This window comes from Halichoerus grypus, chromosome 13 (assembly GCF_964656455.1).
Source record: "Halichoerus grypus chromosome 13, mHalGry1.hap1.1, whole genome shotgun sequence".
NCBI lineage: Eukaryota > Metazoa > Chordata > Mammalia > Carnivora > Phocidae > Halichoerus > Halichoerus grypus.
In genome coordinates, this window is record NC_135724.1 from 76,907,155 (window position 1) to 76,926,904 (window position 19,750).

General features: G+C 51.4%; 1 protein-coding gene across 3 annotated transcripts in view; it reads right to left on the reverse strand.

Annotated features, from left to right (window-relative positions):
- The window catches only part of KIAA1671 (KIAA1671 ortholog), a 188,978-nt gene that overhangs the window by 141,316 nt on the left and 27,912 nt on the right, over positions 1-19,750 (reverse strand). For all 3 annotated transcript variants that reach the window (XM_078060842.1, XM_078060841.1, XM_036105200.2), the window contains exon 2: positions 7,043-7,142. The gene's annotated coding sequence lies outside the window, so the exon portion shown is untranslated. The remainder of the gene's footprint in view (positions 1-7,042; positions 7,143-19,750) is intronic.

Sequence of the window (19,750 nt, forward strand, 5' to 3'; positions counted from 1 at the left end):
AAGTAGAATGGTGGGTGCCAGGCGCGGGGGTAGAAGGGAACAGGGAGTTAGTGTTTAACGGGGACGGAGTTTCAGGATGAGCTGATGAGAAAGTTCCAGAGACAGATGGTAGCACTGGTTGCACCACAGTGTGAATGTACTTAATGCCACTGAACTATACACTTAAAAACAGTTAAGATGATAAGTTTATGCTGTGCTTTACACTTTAAAAAAAAAAAAAGCAAGAAACTAAACACAAATGTAAAGTAAATCTACTGCTTAAGCTCTAATGACCACGTGACTCAGCTCATGGGGACCTGTGTCCTTTAGGCAACTCTCCATTAAAGGCCCTCATTAAAGTCTACCTTGGGCTATGCCCTCTCACCCCGGGAATGGGGTGGGAAGCAAAGGAGACCCCGATCACAATGGGTCACAGACACAGTCGCGTGGAGGAGGGGGAAAGGAAAGACCATAAAATCTGCAGGGTGTCCTGATGGGGGGCAGAAAGTAAGGCTATAGAAGCCCAAAGGAGTAGTCAGGGATGTCTTCCTGGAAGAGGTGACGTCTCCATGAACCTGGTAGGAGTCAGCCAAGTGGAGAAAGCCAGCCGAGGAGAGAGCATGTGCACAGGCCCCAAGATACTGGAGAAATAGTCCTACGGTGTGACCCTATTCGTTGGCCCTCCTTGGGGCAACGTGGGGCTCTCTTGGGGGAAAGTCTGGGAGGCACAACTTTCTAAAACTCATGAGTTTTGTTAACCCGAGTCAGAATCACACTGGAGAATACAAAACACTGGTCTGGGAGTCAGAACTGGGTGGTATTCCACACAGTCTGGTTGACCTGGAACAGACCAGACCCCTCGCACTCTTACAAGTGCCCAGGTGTGGAGATAAATTATTCCGTCATCCTACTTTTTCTGTAGTTAATTGTGGTAGAAATCACGTAACACAAAATTCATTATTTCAAAACATATAACACAGTGGCATTTGGTAAGTTCACAACATTGTGCCACCATCCCCTCTGTCTAGTTCCAGAACATTTTCATCAAGCCCAAAGGAGTCCCCGAACCCCGTAAGCAGTCACTCCCCACTCCCCTTCCCCCTAGCCTCTGGCAACCACCACTCTTGCTTTCTGCCTCTGTGAATTTGCCATTTCTGGGTATTTCACAAAAATGGAAATCACACAGTACACCCCTCATCCTGGATTTGGTCTCTGTTCCTCCACTGACTTGCAATGAGAGCTTAGGCAAGTCCCTGCCTCCCTCTGAGCCTCAGTTTCCCCACTAGCAAAACAAGAGGTTGAACAAGGGGTCACTCAATTCTCTGGGATTTTAAAGAGTCTGCCATTCTGACTCGGCTCAACCCCAGGCTCTTCGGGGCTGCATTATCCACTTCTCTCCGCACTTGGCCCATCGTCCGCCATGCAACCAGCTTTCTGGATCCTGAGATGTGTGTTTTAAATCTCCATGATTCCTGGGGCACCTGGGTGGCTCAGTCGGTTAAGCGTCTGCCTTCGGCTCAGGTCATGAGCCCAGAGTCCTGAGATCGAGCCCCACGTCGGGCTCCCTGCTCAGCAGGAGCCTGCTTCTCCCTCTCCTCCCTGTTCATGCTCTCTTCTTGCTATCTCTGTCGCTATCTCTGTCTCTCTCTCTCTCAAATAAATAAAATCTTTTAAAAAATAAATAAATAAATAAATCTGCATGATTCCTTATAAACAAGTGGTGCTCTGTAAAGGGTTGTTGAAGGACTAAATAAAATTCCTACCCCCCTACTGAGGAAAGGAGTTAGAGCACAGCTTCCTACTGAGTGTGCACTATCTCTTTAAGAACTGCCTTAATTAGCATAGCCTCGACTTCTGTGTCAATTTCAAGTTCCCAGGGATTCCAGTTCAGCACACCGGGCAATCCAGACTCTGGGATCCAGGGGAACAGTTCGAGGGGCCTTTCTCCAAACTTGCCCTGGAGCACCAGATATGGGTAGGACACCTTCCCACCCAAACCATCACCCAAACTGCTTCGGCCCAACACCCCTTGGCCAGGTGCAAATGCTGATCTGGAGAAAGAATGGTACAACTTATCTTTATGCCTCTATTTAAACATCCGCCTTTTCAATCCTCATTAGCCTTTTCCTTCCTACTATTTGTGCTATTTCTGGACTGACTGAAGCACACACTGAAGCCATTAATCAAGCTGCTTTTTTTGTTTGTTTGTTTTTCTCTACATCAGGGATGGGCAAACTGCAGTCTGCAGGCCACATCCGGCCCACCACCTGTTCTGGTAAATAAAGTTTTATTGTAACACGCCCATGCCCATGTATTTATATATTATGTACAGCTTCTCCCAAGATATGAACACAGAGCTAAGGGGTTGCCACAGAGCCCAAATGGCCCAGAAAGCCTGAAATATTTACTGTGTGGCCCTTTACAGAAAGAGTTTGTGGAGATCTGCTCTAGATGGTGGAGAACTCAGTCCCCCGAGACTGGACTCACTCAAGGATGTGACAGTCCCCTCTTCAAAACTCTTATTTACGCTACGCTGGCTGCGACTTGCCCCTCCGTTAGATCTCTGCAGGTGCTCCACATGATAATTATAGAAAACTTCACAAATACAAGTGAGCAAAAATGTTTTTAATAATCGGAAATCCTACCATCCACCAGCCCCTATTGGCATTCCCATGTGTATCAATCTGGGCATTTCCCTTGTAGACGGGAACTCTTTGTCAAAACTAAAATGGAATCAGACCTGCAATTTAAGAACTTGCTTTTTTTTTTTAATTTCAAAACCTATCACAAACATCTTTCACATCAATAACTGTACAACTTACACAGTCCTTGCCAATGCTTCTGTGGCATTCCATTTTGTGGGTATCTCATCATTAGATAATCCATCCCTCACTAGAGATCTTTACGCTGTTGCCAACTGTTGATCATTAAAACCAACACAGCAATGAACACCCACACGCACTTATTTTCCCAAGACAAAATTTTGCCTGGAAGTGGGCTGGCTGGTTCAAAGGATGCACACCTTTTTTAGAGCTTTTGATATATGCAGAATAGACTTCCACACCTAAGGGAAACACATCCCAGGCTGACTTAATTCAAAGCTTAGGAGGTCAGGGTTCTCAACCTCTCCCCCGGGACAAACCCGATAAAGCTGTCTAATGAGCAATAAACCAGGGCCCCTGGCTGGCCGTGCCCTCACTCGCAGCTTTCCTGGCTCTCATTTATGGCTAGATTATCACAGACTTGACTATAAGGTTTGCAAGGCCAATTAGAACAGCTCATAGAGAGAGGTGAGTCTGGGCCTAGCCCAGAGGCCCGTCCAAACCCGGCGGTAGAAGAGGGAGCAGGAAGGAAGTCCCAGCCCTGGGACAGATGTTCACAGCAGAGGAAACTCAACCCCAAAGCTCGATTCCACACAACACACAGCACGATGCCCGCTGGACTCACAAAGATGTGCACACAACATGCTCTCTCTTTACGGAGGCTGAGAAGTGCATATTGCATTTCAGAAAAATTGAAAAAATTTCCTCCAAGTACAAATAGATTTCTGGAGGAATTAGCTTATTTTGGCCCAAGAGCTGCCTTATGTGCAAAGCTCAAACCCCAGGAAGGTGTGATCATGTCTCTCCACATCCCTAAAATAAATGGCTCTCACCATCCATTGCCTTGGGCAAGGTATTCAAGGGCCCACCAAAAATAACTAACTTGGTCTATACCGCAGGCCCTGCCTCCACTCCCAGATTCCCAAAGGGGTCCCATCACTTGGGTGTCTTTTTCACTTACTCCTTCTCCTCGGACAGCTTTTTACGCACAGCACAATTTCCCTCTGCCCAACTCCCACCCATCTTTTTAGAGCACTTTAAGGGACACCTCCTCCAAGAAGCCCATGCTGATTTCCCAGGCCAAAGTGACTTCCAACCAGCTTTGGCAATGCACCTGATCCTAATGCCTTGTATCAGAGATAAGGCTGAGATTCTTCCTCTTTCAAGATTTAGAACCCCCACTCTACCCCATCCAGGGCATAGACCCCTCCATTCCGAGTTCTCCTTCCCCAAACCTAGCTGATGCCTGGCACAGGAAAGGCAGAATGGGATGGTGCTAGGTTCCCTAGAGGTGGGAGGGTTCTCATCATGTGGGACACGAGATGGTCATAGGTTAACACTTAGGATGCTCTGATGTCCAGGTGCAGCATGAAGCCGCTGTGAATGACATCGTGTGAAAGCTGTATCCTTCTGATTCTCCTGGGTGACTTCTCAAGAAGTCCCTGAGACCGTCTCTGCCCGGTGCTACTATGACTTAAACACTTAACATTTCCATTACGTGGTAATATCCCAATTTAATAAAAGCCACCCCAAGCTCAGACCATTAGCTGCAGATTTTTAAATATTATTTTGTTTTCATTGTCTTTAATTTTACTGTTATTTTCTATTGAAGACAAGTGACGCTAGCTATTTACAATAGAGATTTTCATAAAGGTTCTTTTAAAAATTTACTTAACTTTAGGAAAAGCAAAAACTTGACAAATAGGGCACCTGGGTGGCTCAGTTGGTTAAGCGACTGCCTTCAGCTCAGGTCATGATCCTGGAGTCCCGGGATCGAGTCCCGCATCAGGCTCCCTGCTCAGCAGGGAGTCTGCTTCTCCCTCTGATCCTCCCCCATCTCATGCTCTCTCTCTCTGTCTCATTCTCTCTCTCAAATAAATAAATAAAATCTTTAAAAAAAAAAAAAACTTGACAAATAAAATAATGGTAGCAGGGGTTGTGTGGATATGGCAAAAGGCCATGAGGCTGGAAATCACCAGTAAAATGGAAAGAATATAGAATTGAAGTCAAAACATGAAGGTGCAAGCTCTCAGGTAGCTTTCCTTCTTAAGGCTAACAAGCCAGACACAGCTTTCCTGGTCTTTACAGCTAGAAGCATGGCCATGTGATCCAGTTCTGACCAAACAGACATAAGGGGAAATGGCTAGACTTCTAGGGAAGCTTTTGCTTTGCTGATTAAAAAAACAGGCAGATGCAGCTTATGGTACTCCCTCCCCTTCTCCTACCTGGAACAGAGACATGATGCCTGGAGCCAAGGCAACCATCTTGAGACCAGGAGATCACAAGCACTATTTTAAGGACCTTGGCATGGAAAAGACCTTAACACAGCTGAGCCACTGCACTAACTCTGAACCCCACCCCCTGGATTTTTTTTGTTGTTATGCAAAGAATAATAACGTACTATTGAAGCCGTCGTGAGTTTGGGTTTCTTTCCACGTAGCCAAAAGCATTCCTAAGGGACGCAAGGAGTTTGGCACGAATTGGCTAAGTGGACAAGCATCTTCTAAGCCTTTGACAAGCCACTTCACCTCTTAAAGCTCAGTGTCTCCATGGGTAAATAAAGTTTCGTGACACACACCTCAAAGCATTCTGATGATTAAAGGAAATAGCCCACCTCTTGGTAGACTTGGCACATAGTAGGTTTCTGTTAATGCATGATAAATGAATAAGCAAATGGGCAAACAGAATGAGAAGCCTGCTGGAGGTCTTTGTGGGGTGGTGGGATTTTTTTTTTTTTTTCAGGGGCAGGAGAAATCTGAATTCTTTAAGATGCAAAGGAATAGCTCTCTACTATTTGAATTCTACTATAGGAATTTGAGAGACAGTGATTCGGGGGAGTCTACCCTTACCCACTCTCAGACTGTCCCCGGTTTCACAGCTGGGGAGAGGGGAAGGAAGGGCAACTGGCTAAGCAGATGCTGTTCACAAGGCCGCCTCACAACCCACAAGAGCCTGTCACCTACACAAGCCTTATTAACAACAGAGAAAGTGCCAAAACAACATAAACACCAAAGAGCATCCCCGCAACCCAGGGTGCGAGAAACGCCTGAAGGGACTGTCAGGACCAAACGCGGGTCCCCACGGATGCCAACGGTCTCAAGTCCGTCTCTCTGGCCGCTGCATGGCACCCACCCCACCCCATGCCCACCGGCCACTCTGTCCCTGTCACATGCATGCCGTCCGCGGCAGTGAACCTGCATGGACAGCTGATATGTCCTCTCCTGGTTTTCCCAGGAGGGTAACTGTGCCTCCCACGCCCTTCGGGCAACCAACCGACCCCTCCCCCTCCTGGACCGGCTTCCCAGCACCCCCGTAAACCTGTCCGGGCCTGGCCCCGCCGGCCTCGGGGCACAACAGACAGGCCCCACTCTTGGCACAGAACCTGGGCCTCTGTGTAGCTGAAGTCCTATACCTGGCCCGACTACCTAGAAGACACCCAAGTGAGCCGTTCCAAGTTCATTCAGTTGCTTAGTCCTCCAGCCTCCTGAGAGCTGGGCCCTGGAAAAGCCTGGTATTAATAATTACCATCGTCCAATCACTAACAGTAATTGAGCACTGATTTGGTGCCAGATGGCACCGTCAATGCATCTCACCACTTAATCCACCCTCTGAGGTGGGTTGTGTGATGAGGTCCCATTTGATGGATGAAGACAATGAGGCCTGGGGAGGGTGAGCAATTTGCCCAAGGGGTGGAGCCAGGATTTGAACTCAGGCGGCCTCACTCCCCACCCTACCCAGTTAATCCCTGCAGCGTCACCAGCTGCTGTGTTCTTAGGTGACATCCGGGTGCTGGGCACTGTGACAAGGGCTCTTCCATGCATAATTTTTGTCAGTCCCTTCAAAGACCTCCTGGGGTCAAAACTAGGGTTATCCCCATTTTACAGGTAAAGAAACTGAGGTTTTAAAGGCAAGGTGATTTGCTGAGGTCAACTGCTTAGTAAGGGAGCAGACCTGGCACTGTACTCAGGCTGTCTGTCTCCGGAGCAGGTAGGCTTTGCCGATGGCTCATTCACCCCCATAGCCTGGCACCAGGCTGGCCCAGCTCAGAGCAGGTTTCTAGGCAACACTGGGGAGCAGAACACACTTTTTCTTGAAGCACAGTCTAATGGGGGAAGCTGATGTGGTCCCAGACATTGACATGAGACTGAGGCCCATGGGATAAAGAGCTTACAGTAGACAAACAATGCCCCCCAAAGACATCCAGGCCCTAACCCCCAAAACCAATGAATCTGTTACCTTACCAGCAGGAGGGACTTTGCAGGTGCGGCCAAATGAAGGCTCTTGAGATGGGGAAGGTTACCCTGGATTATCTGGATGGTTCCTGTGTCATCACAAGGGTCCCTGTAAGAGGGAGGCAAGAAGGTCAGTGTCAGAGAGAGAAAATGTGATGAAAAAAACAGATCGTGGGCGCCTGGGTGGCTCAGTCGGTTGGGCAACTGCCTTCGGCTCGGGTCACGGTCCCAGGGTCCTGGGATCGAGTCCTGTGTCGGGCTGTCCCTGCTCTGTGGGGAGCCTGCTTCTCCATCTCCCTCTGCTGCTCCCCCTGCCTGTGCTCTCTGTCAAATGAATAAGCGAAATCTTAAAAAAAAAAAAAAAAGGTCAAGGTGATGCAGGACCATAAGCCCAGGATGCAGCAGCTTCTGGAAGCTAGAAGAGGCAAGGAAAGAGCCTCCAGAAAGAATGCACCTCTGACAACCCATACTAGACTTCTGACCTCCAGAATTGTAAGGTAATAAACTTGCTGCAGCCACTGAACTGTGGCCATTTGTTATAGTGGCCACAGGAAACTCATACAGAGCTCAACTTGGCTGAGGAGAAAGGGAGGGGGGGGCTTCCTGGAGGAGGCAGCATGCAGCCGAGTGGCTGCCTGAAGAACCCCAAAGCTCAGGCCTCCATGACGTTCTTCAGGTTGTTCCTAGGTCTACACTTGCCATGTGGCGACTAACATTTACACTTCAGTTCGTTAAAATGAAAGACAATTTTGAACTCAATGCTTCAGTCACGCTAGGGCCGGTTTTAAGTGCTCAACAGGCTGGGGAGACCGGGGACCTTAGTGGATGGCACGGACAGCGCCATACAATCCCGATATCCAGTTGCATCAAGTGAGGCTCGGAGAGGGTGAGACCTGGGGGCAACCTGGCACTCAGTCCCCGGAGCTAACGTCATCCTCAGCCTTGTCTCAATGACTGACTGCCACCGCCCTGGGCCCAACCCTTTTTTTTTTTTAACTGGACCACAAATCACTCACCCGCTGTAAGGACTCGCGACCTTTAGCATTGCTGAGAACAGTTTATTTTGACCTCCTTGTCCCTCGGCCTTAAACGCCGGGTGCGCCACAAGGAGGGTGGAGGAGAGGTCTTGGTTAATCAAAGGTTTTTCTTCACGGAATGACTCATTACAGACCCGGAGCATTTGTGGTTTAGACTGAGGAATGCCACACGTTCTGGTGATGGACCGCGGGCCCCTCGAGCCCCCAGATCCATCCTCTTGATTCATTGGCACACGGGGCACTAGGAAAATCTCTACCAACGGGGCCAGGATGACCAGATAAAGACGTTAGGGTAACATGGTTCCATTTCTAAGGTAACGTCCGCCACTTACAAGGAATTCTCTAAGAGTCACTGAGTGACATACGTAATGAGTTATAATGAGTACAATCAACTCTTTCACACTTTCAGCTGAAGGCAGCTACAAAGAGTTTCAGAGAAACTCTTTTGGTTACAATTTCTACATTTCATACAATGAGAATACGAACACAGTAGTTTCTATTGACTGACTGTGTGGCTGGGTCCCTGGGAAACACTCCACAAATACTCATTTCTCCCAGCAACCTCTGGGGCAGGGAGCATTTCACCCTCCGTTTTACAGATGAGCAAACTGAGACTCAAAGACTGATGAGGAAGCCCACTCTCTTGCTTCCTTCTGAGAAAAACCAGTGTGTATGCAAGAGAACCCAGGCAAGTTCAAGACATACTGCGCAACTGAAAGCACAAAGTGAAAGGGACTGAGGTGCTGACCATACGAATGTCAGAGGGCCCAAGAGTTTCTCAAGGAGGGTGCAGCGCACACTTTCACCTTCACCTGCTTCTGCACACAGCCGTGGATGCAGAGGGCTGCCTATAGAAGGTGCCTGCAATTCTCTGGCTCAGGGCTTGGTTTCTGGTCACGGGGGCTCACCCGGCCAGCGGGCAGCAGAGCCCGGAAGTGCCAGCAAGTCAATGCCCCCCCTCCGAAAGACAGCCCCCCACCAACGACTGAGGGAACAGGTGTATCAATACCCCAGCTCCCTCCCTTCTCTGGGGGGAAAACTCTGAGGTTCTGTAGTCTTGATCACATGCCCTGTGTGAGGCTCCTTGCCTCTCCTGTCTCATCTCCACAGGTACCACCCCCCCCAAAGAACCACAATCATGCTCACACCCCTGCCTCAGCGGGGAACCCAACCCCAGAAGCACCCAACAGTGTTCAGCATCCCTGCCTTGCCCGGTGGTGGCCAGTGGTAACAGGAACAGCACCCCCACCCCAACCAAATTGCCAAGCACTCCCTAGGTGCTTGGGAAAAAACTCCGAAGTGATTTCCTTCCTGGATCATTAAACCATGGCACCTTACCAAACACAGAGTCCAGAAATGAGAAGAGCCTGCTTGATTTTTAGCGCAGGAAAATGGGAAAGGGGTGATCCCAGGTGTGTCTGTGCCAGAGAGGAGAATGATTTTCCTAACCCAGAGGTGGGATACAAGCCAGTCAGAATTCCAACTAGAACCCGGTGTTCCTGATTCATAATGTAATTTTTATGTATATATAAAAACTTATATACAAAACTATATATAAGTATGCATTGCTTATATATATTATATATAATATAGTGGCATATGTTACTATATGCATTATATGCTTTTATAATATACAAGCCTGTACTTATTTATATGACACAGAAATTGCTTTGGCCCAAGGGTTCTATAAATGAAGGTTCTCCCAGCTACAGGAATCCTGTCTTACCTGCCCACAGGATGACACAGCAGGCATGATCTGAAAACTATCAGCCACTTGGACCTGCAATGTAGTTGGTTGGTTGGTTGGTTTTTAAGGACAGAAGGCTTAAACGACCACTTCACAATACACAAATACACATGTGAACACACACACATACACACACACAGAAAAAGGTCTCCAAATGACCAGTAAGCACATGAGAAGATGCTCATCTTCACTGGTCATTGGGGAAGCAAAACCATACTCACAATGAAATACTATCCCACATCTACCATAACGGCCAAAATGACAAGACTGACATTAGCAAGCGCTTTCAAGGATGCAGAAGTGGAACCGGTTTTAAACTGGCACAAACACTTTGTTTGGTAGAGTCCACCAAAGCCGATCTGCACCTAACCCCCTGCTGGGTACACACCCAACAGAAATGAGCACCCGGTCCACAGAGGACGCATACACGGATGCTCACAGCTGCTTCATTCATAACATCCCAAACCTGGGAACCACCTAACTGTCCATCCACAGTAGACTGGATAAATAAATTCTGGCATATTCATAGAGTGGAATATAATACAGCAATGAAAAAAACCCACATACTACTGTGACATGCAGAACATGGATAAGTATCACAGACATTACAGTGAGCAAAACAAGCAGAAGCTGAAAGGGTATGTGTGACCCAGTGCACTTATATGAAGTTCAGGAAATATGCAAAGCCTCCCCACGGCGATTGAAGTGAGAACAGCAATAATAACCTTTGAGGATTGTTGACTAAAAGGGGTATAAGGGAGCATTCTGGGGGCCTAGAAACTTCTATATCTTGATAGGAGTGGTGGTTACAAGTTATAAACATGTAAACATGTATCCAGTTTAAATATAAGTTATGCCTAAGAAAACAAAGCCTAAAACTTCCAGGGGCCTGCAGGTGCTCACCAAATAAAGCCACACCCCTCACCACAGCTCTGCACAATCTGCCCCGTACACCCCCAGGGACTTCATCTCTTGCCAACTCCTCCCCACCTTCTCTCCTGGCTCTAAACTCACTCATTCTAGAAACAGTTTGCTTTGACATGGAGGGAATCAGGATCTAGAAAGAAAGCCACCCTCCGAAGGGAAAGAGACCCGCGGGGATTTACCAATCACCTTCCCTTCTTCCTGAGTAATGTCAGTACCCACATGCGCTAACGGAGAAACAGCTTCCTGATAAGATGCCCCTTCCTCCAGGAAGCCTTCCCCGACACCCCCACCCCCGCCCCAGATAGGATTCCCACAACTCTCTGCTTCTTTGTGACATTGACCCTTCTGTTTTAAGCCTGTTTAGTTGTCTGCCTTGCCCTCTGAGGGCAAAGATCCGTCTGTTGCGCTCCCTGTTTTATCACCAGAGCCTAGCAAGGCGCCTGGCACAAATAGGTACACGATAAATATTTGCTGAGACACATGGATGTCTGAATGAGAAAATGAGTGATTTGAGGGAGAATAAGAATGGGATGGAGTAAACAGTGATCCTGTGCAACCACCTCGGTGTACAGAAGGTGAAATTTGGGTCCAGAGAGGGTAAGCGGCTTATATAAAGTCACACAGCCAGTTAGGGACATATCCAGCATAGAACCTCCAGGAGACATTGTTGTACCCTCCTGCTACCAGATCCCCTCTCCTGGTGCTGCACCCTTCCCCCACCTACTGTGAGGGTGGTCTGCTAACAGTTCAAGGTACACCCTTGTCCAGGGCCATCCTCCAACAGGCTGGCCCACATCCCTGCCTGTAAGCCCCCCACGAACCAGGGCATCCATAAGCCAATGACAGACTTAGATGGGACACACAAGGCTGCTTACCCTTGCCTCCAGGCAGGATTTGTTCTGTGGCTCCAGAGCTCCCCGGGGGAACCAGGCTAAAGCTAAACCTGGCTGAGATCATACCCCCTCTCCTGCCCCCTCCTGCGTCGCTCACTCCCTCCTTCCGGGAGCTCAGCCCCAGTCAATGCACACTTCCAGCTCTGCTTCTTGGGACCCCTACCTGAGACAGAGCCCAAGGCTCTGCCTGGTGTCCAGAAGGACACCAGAGATGACCTCCAGACATGCCAGGAGCCCAGCCGTAAAGAGAGGCGACATCCATAAGGTAGGTGTGTGTGCGCGCACGCATGCGCCAGGGTGCAGGGGAGGCTCTACCCTCAGCTCCCAAAGCCCTTTATTCTTATCTCTAGAAGATACACAGAAGGACCCCATCCGAACATCCTTGCTTTCCAGCCACCAAGAGCAAAGCTCTAAAATGTCTTAGAATCTAGAGAGTGCCCTCCACCAAGATATCCTGCCCAAACTTCAGCTCCTAGAACAGCCACCTGGGCCACGGGGAGGGGGGGAGGATTCCCCATAAGTCATTGCGAGCCCCTCCCCAGAAGCCAACTTACCAGACCAGGTTACAGAAAACACTATACAATCTCCTAAATTCGGATAAACACCACCTGCTCTCCGTTCTCCCAGACCCTACTTTGCCCAGCGTAATCACCAGTTATTAAGAGCTCAGAGGATGCCTTGTTTGAGGGATAGCATGCAGGACTGGTGGCCAGGAGCTCCCTGGTCTCCTTGCCCTGTCTGTGGCCTTCTGTTTGACCGTTCAGAGCATGGACTTCCGGAGTCAACCAGCTCGGCGTCCAATCGCATCTCAACCTCTACTAGCTGTGTGACCCTGGGCCAGTTGCTACACTTCTCTGAGCCTCGGCTTCCTCATCTATAAAATGCAACCGAGGGTATGTACTCCACATGCTTTTGTGGGGATTAATTGAGATCACACGTGCAAAGTGCTTATTTGCACAATGTCTGTGGTCACCACATGTGTCAACGACTGTCCTCATCCACAGTATTAAAATTACTCATTTAGACTGGGACGAGGTGGGAGCCTGCGGAGTTAGACCCCTGGACTTCTGCACAGGTGCAGGAAAGCAGCGGGAAGCAGGAGGGACAGGCTTTGTGCAACGTCGTGAAAAATACAGGGAAGCAAAGACACCTGGAAAGTGTATACAGCAGGCGCTCAGTATACAGGCACTCTTATCATAGAGCAGAAGGTGAGCCCACGAAAAGGACCTCTCTGGGTCAAAGATCGTTTTATGCCCAAAGCGGCCACTTTGTGCAAACAGCCCCAGACCCGGGGCAGAAGCAGGAACCAGTGGTCTCTCCCGGTCACAGCCTCTGAGCACACACTGTGCTTCCCATGAGCCACAGTCGCCCTCTGGCCACGCCATGCCTGCCAGCAGATGCTCCTGGAGCCTCACCCAAATCCGCTCGGCGCAGGTGGACAACTTCCTACGGGTGGCGTGACAACCCAGGGGCGTGTTCGACAGTCTCCCCAAGGTCCCCAGCTGCCCCCAGGGGGAACCTGCTCATTAGCATATCCTAATGGTGTACCACCACCCAAATAAGCCACCTGCCCTTGCACCCCTGACTCCAGCTCTGCTTCTGGGGGAGCCCGACTTAAGACACCCCGTATTCCTAGAATCGGACTCATAAGAGATGGGACCTGCTCAGAACACCCGTTCTCCCCTAAGGCGTCTGACACAATGGTGCGACATACCCCATCGTGAAATGGGTCCACAGCCCCTGACTGCCGACCAAGACCACGTGAGGTTCCACTGTTTGCACTGGCTGACTTTTTAAAAGTTGCTCTTTTCTCAATTTCTTCAAAGAATGTATTGACCCAATATGAGCCAGACCCACTGCTTGGTGATGGGGCCACAGTGAAGAACTCAAAAGTCGGGGTCACCATTTACACAGAGTCTGGAGTTGGGAAGTAAAAAGGACAGGGAATGGGGAAGCCAACAGCCCAGGACAAAGATGGCAGCATGTGGCAAGGGAGGTGATGGGAATGGGGTCTCTGATGGCAATCACAGTTGGACTAGGTGATCAAAAAAGGCTTCCTGGAGGAGGTGACATTTCAGCAGCATGATCTAAAGGACCAGAGGGAGCCAGCCAAGGGAAGACCAAGAGGTCCAGAGTCAGAAAAGAGCTCAGGAACAGAAATTTCTGCTAGTAGGGCTAGGGCAGAGTGGGAGAAAGTGGCACGGCCTGAGTCTGGAGAAGGGGGTATGGGCAGATCTTGTAAGGCTCTGAAGCTGCCAGGGGAGTGCATTTGGGGCTCTCGCAGAATCACCTTCCTCTCCCTGCCTCCCCTGCACTCTGATCTGCTTTCCCGAGTGGGAGAGGGTGGAGTTGCCTTCTGCCTGCCAGGAGCCTCCCCAAGTCCCCCAGTCCTGGGGGGGAGGGCGTTTCATATGTCACATCCTCCATCCTGGGCGTCCGGGTGAGAACTGCTGGCTTCAAGCCAGGGAGAGGGAGAGGCCGGGAGAGCCGCTTCGAGACCAGCACCTGGCAAGGGGGCATCTGAGCTGGAGGGAGAGTTGCCCAGAGCAGCTCCCAGCACACACACTCAAATTCAAAACCCTGCCTTTGGGAACGCGGCCCAGCATCTTGTCTTCCTCAGCCTCGGCTTCCTCACCTGTCACAGGGGCTAATGAACCTATCTACTTCCAAAAGCAGCTGAGAGATTTGCTAAGAACATTCGTGTAAAAGCGCCTGGCACCGTTCACGCACTGCTCCCATGTTTACTGCTCTCCCACTGTGCACCAGGCGCCGGACTGGGAGCCAAGACACAGCTGTGAACAAGACGGGGCCAGCTTGGGCGCAGCAGGGGAGACACGAGTCAGGAATCCCAAAGACGAGATTCTCTGAGCGCACGATTAGGGGCGCCCCTCACTCTGAGACCCTGTCCCCAGCTGAAAGTCCGGAGCCTACGGCCACGACATAAACCCTGCGGGTTAGGACTCTTGCCTCCCGGCAGAGACCCGAGCACGGGCATCCTTAGCGAGTCCAGCTCTTTAGGGGCGCCCCCCTTCAGTTGCATCAGGGTCCCAGGCCCGGCCCCTGCCCCCACCCCACTGGCAATATCCCTAAAGCCCAAAGATGGCCTCTCGGGAGATCAGCGGCGGGCGCGGTCAGTTATGCCCGGGGTGACGTCTGCCATGCGGGCATGAATCACGTCCTGCCGGCTCCGGAGAAGGGGAGGGCCCACCAGACGCACGTCTGAGAACGCTGATGCGGTGTGGCCAGGCCAAGCGGGGGACGGGAGGAAATGGGAGCGGGCAAGAGGAGGCAGGGCAGACCCGGGTCCCGACCTCCCCACGCTGGTGGAAGGAACCACCCCACCGCCAGGCTCGCCGTGCTTGTCCCCAGCTCTCACGTCAGCTCTGGACAGAGGTTACCGCCTGGACTCCTCACCATTACCCAGCGACTACAGGTGACTGTCGAGAAAGCAGGAAACTGAGACTTACAGAGATTAACTGCCTTGTCCAAGGCCACGCAGCTTGCCAAATTCCAGAGGCCAAAAGGCTGAATCACCGGCAGGAATAAAGAGAGGGGTCAATCCTGAAAACACGGAGGGATGGGTCCCCAAAGCCAACCTGAGAGACAGGCCCTGCCTGGGCCAGCCCTGCAGCAAGGCGGTGTGACCGAGTGGCCAAGGCGAGGCCTGTGGTCCTGGCTCGTGACCTCGGCTGTGTGTCCTGAGCCTCAGTTTCCCCACCTGGGCAGAAAAGGGCCCAGCACGGTGCCTGGTAGCGCCACTGAGCCCCGGGCCCTTCCCACAGGGGAGGAGGGAAGAGCCGGCACCCAGGCTACCACAGAAGCCCGAGGCCAGCATACCTGACGCTGCCCCCCCAAGGCCGAGTCACCACAGGGCCGCCGCGACTCCACCCCCTCAAGGAAGGGCAAGGCCAGGGTGTGAGCCTCGCCTGCTGACACAAGGTGGCCCGTGCACCCCGGGGCCGGGCTGGAGGCCGCAGTCCCGCAGGCTCAGCCCGATGCGCCCCCCCACGCTGCACCTGTCCCGCACACGTGAACGGGTGGGTCTGTGGCACACGCGGGTCCAAGCAACAAGTTTCCAGGTGGTTGGGGGGCTACCAGATGCCTGTGTATATTTGGAGGGCGAACCAGGCTGTGGGGGGGATGCCTGGGGACAAGGCTGTTGCGACAGTGAGCGGCATAAGGCTTCACTGGTCAGCTGTGCCTGGGCAGGCGGGGAGCGGCGTGCGGGGCGGCGGTGGGTCTGTGTGTCCTGATGGGTGTGCAGGAGGGGGAGGGGCGGGTGGGGGGAGGGGCAGTCGTGGGGGCTTGCCAGCTAGGTATGCAGCTGTGGGTCTGAGTGTTTGTGTGCCCAGAGAGAGGTGTGTGTGTGTGTGTGTGTGTGTGCGGTCATGTGATGGGGCAGGGCTGTAGTGAAGAGCATGGGTTTATATCCTGTGTGATCCTGGGCAAATTACGATACCTCTCTGAGCCCAGCTGCCTCATCTGTAATATAAGGATAATAATAGCACCTCTGAGGATGAAATGAGTCTATTCCTGAAAAGCACTAGCACAGTGCCTGGCACATACTAAATGTTCAACCAAGAGCACCTCTTATTATGACTGAGGCGACAATGACATCTCTGGGTCTCCATGGTAACCGCCATGATCATGTGGGGCCCTATGCGTGTGGTATGTCAAGGGAGGATCGGATGAGGCGTCATGTGTCTGTGGGGGTCACCTCCATCTTTACCTCATGCTCTGGGGGCCAAAATAAAAACGTATTTCCTACCCCTATCATAAAATGTATTCACCCCCAAATCAACCAATTAAAGCCCAAAAAAGAAGCCAAGGCGCCACGTTTACAGCTCAAGAATGACCATGTGGGAAGCATGACACTAACAGTCTCCCCGCCCCCCCACCAGATCCTCCAGAGGCAGCCAGGAATGGCATGCAGTAGCACCCCTGTCCTCAGGGGCCTCAGTCAGGGGTGGGGGCATACAGGCAGAACTCAAAGAGAAAAAAACTCAAGACAGGTGTCAATACAAACTGATGACAGGGAAAGAAGCACATCAAGAAGGTCCAATAGAGAGCACGACAGCAGGAACAGCCTATGCAAAGGTCCTGAGGCAGGAGGCCCTTGGGGGAACCGAAAGTTCACAGCACCCCAGGGCCAGAGGGTACCAGGTGCATGAGCCTCTAGAGATAGAAGAAATGTGAAATAATCTAAATGTCCAGCCCCTGGGGATTGGTTAAGCAGACTATAGTGTTCGACTGCAACAATTTTATGCACTTGTTCCAAATGAAATTTACAGTCATGGCATGATGGTAAGTGAAAAATAGAAAGCTGCAAAGCTGTATAGATCTGGGGTTTCCAAAAACAAAAAAAAAAGTAATAATAATAATCATAATAATAGTAGTAATTATAACGAGCACAATCCATTTATATGAGAAACAAATGCGCCCTCAAAAATACAAAAATCCCCCTGCCAAAATTTCACGGTGCTTGTCCCAATGGCGATGGGCTCCTGGATGATATTTCTTCTTCCTGCTCTTTGGCATTTACAATGTTCTATCCGAAAAAATTTTTTAATGTTTAGCAAAGAGTGAGAAAAGTTCCCTGCCACCTCCTGTCCAGATCCCAAAATCCCAACGAGGTTTCTGGAGCTGTGCTTTTCTGAGGACAGCCCTTTTTTTGTTCAAATCTCAAATAAACAAAAGCCCGTTTGGCAGAGGGCCCTGGCGGGTGGTCATTCACCCTGCGCACCCTCCCAGCACCAACACTGCAGCTAGGACAACAGCGAGGGTTTTCACAGGGGGCCCCGTGGGCAGGGGGGCTCTGGAACTCTTTCTAAGCCTCGGGATCTCGTCCCAAATAGTTTCTTCTCCACCCAGGGACCCTCCCTTTCCTGTGGCTCAGGGTCAGCCCTCCTCCCACACTCTTGCCTTGGGCCAGTGCATCCCCCAAGAGCCCTGACCAGCCCTGAATTCCTGGGGCCTGGGAGCCCAGAATCTTCCATCTTAAAGGCCACACAGTCCAAATTACAAGGAGACTGAGCTCTGAGAGGGGACGTGAGTTGCCCAGGGACATCCAGGAAGCTGGACCTCCTCACGAGGACCATTCATCTAACACATATGCATTAATTAAGCACCTACTATGTGCTGGACACAGCTCTAACCACTGGGGATATAGCCACAGGGTTATGTGATAAGATTCAGGGGTTGGGGGAGCAACTCTAGCCTGGGGTGGTGGTGGTGGGGGAAATGAGAAGGACTCTCTGAGGAGGTGACAACTGAGCTAAGATCTAAATGAGCCTGCCATGCAAACAGCCAGGGAAAGAGTGTTCCAGAGAGAGGGCCTGGGAGGGAGGGCCAGGTAAGAAAGGTCATTTTGAAAATCAGTGTCAGGCAGAGCCTCTCCAGAAAGGAGCATGGGTCCACTCCTATGTGGGACAGGAAGTCACTAGAGGACTTTAGTAACCCTTCTAGAAGCTCCCTCGGGGCACCCAGTGGAGAATAAATTGTGGACAGCAAGAGTGGAGGCCGGGGACCAAAAAGTAGCAGCCTGCGGCCTCCTGGGTGGGAGATGGGGGGTGGTCTGGACCCAGTAGGTGACAGGGGGGATAAAGAGGAAAGACAGTGTGACTTGAGACCATCCACATACAAGGGAGGAAGAGCATGAACCCCACCCCCAACATGAAGTCAGGGGGAATCAGAGCCAGAGGGATCCCAGAAAAACATCATTTCAACCCCCCCCCCCCACCAATGCAGAAGCAGTGAGCATGCTGGGCCTACTAATCCAACACCAGCCCAAAGTGCAGGGAGTCAGAGAGACCTGGGTTCAAATCCCGATTCTACGCTTACTAGTTGCAAGGCCTTATAAGTCAATTCCCCTCCCCGAGCCTCAGTTTTCTTGCCTGTGGAATGCGGAGAATGATGCCAAAACCAGCCGGACCTGGAAGGCCCCAGCACAGTACCCAGTGTGGAGTGGCTCCCTTCCTCTTTACTTCTGTCTTCGGGTCTGATGCCTGCCCGCAATGCCCATTTGAGTTCAATCGCCCCGAAGACTAGTTTTGAAGAATTGCCATGAATAGTGACTTTCTTCCCAAAGGATCACATGAAGCAGAAATGAGAAACCTTCCCACTGAGGGGGTTTGGAACAGAGATACCCTAAAAATAACAAGCGCGCTACCAATTCTGGGACTGGAGCGGCGGCGGGGGTCTCGACTGTCCTGGGACCCGTAGACGGGACGGGGCTGGGCAGGGCAGGGCAGGGCCAGCCGTGCATATCCCCCTCCTGCCCTGGGTGAGTGGAGCAAAGACGAACACGACTCGGGGTTCAGAGGCTGTGAGGTCAGGCTCAGATTCAGGCTCAGCTTCAGAAAAAAATCACTCCCCTGCCCCGTGCCTCAGTTTCCCCACTTGTAAAGCAGAGAGAAGGAGCCCAGCCTTGCGGGAGTCTGGAAGCTCGGCTGCCGGGGAATGCCTGCACAGGCCGGGGGCCCCGTGCCCATCCCCGGAAGCAGGATCCCTCCACCGTGCGCGGAAAGGCGCCTCTGCGGATGGACTTGCGTTAAAGATCTAGAGAGGCGAGGAAGAGCCTGGATGATCTGGGTGGGCCCTAAATGCAATCACGCGTGTCCTTGTAAGAGGAGACCTGCCTACAGGAAAGGCCAAATGACAGCCTCCGCAGAGACACTGGAAAGTGCTGAGCTGTTGGCTCTGCAGATGGAGGAAGGCCAGGGGGCGGGGGGGAAAGGGGGCAGCTTCTAGAAGCTGGAACGGGCAAGGAAATGGACGCTCCCCCAGAGCCTCTGGAGGTGGCCAATTTCTACTCAGTGAAACTGACTGCGAACTCCTGACCTCCAGAACTATGGCAGAATCAACTTCTGTTGTTTTGAGCCACGGTTCATGGCGGTTTGTTACAACAACCCAGAGGCCTTCACAACATGCCAAGCCAGAAGGACTGGATCAATATTTATAGCCAGATGTGGTGCTGGGCTAAATGAGGATTTCTGCCCAGACGCGGGTGGATTTTAAGAACTCCCAAGAGAGATGTCAGGGTTCATGCAGGGGTGAGAAGCACGAGTCTGGGAGCTGGAGGCCTCAAAGGCACAGCCACCCCATACGCAGGCTC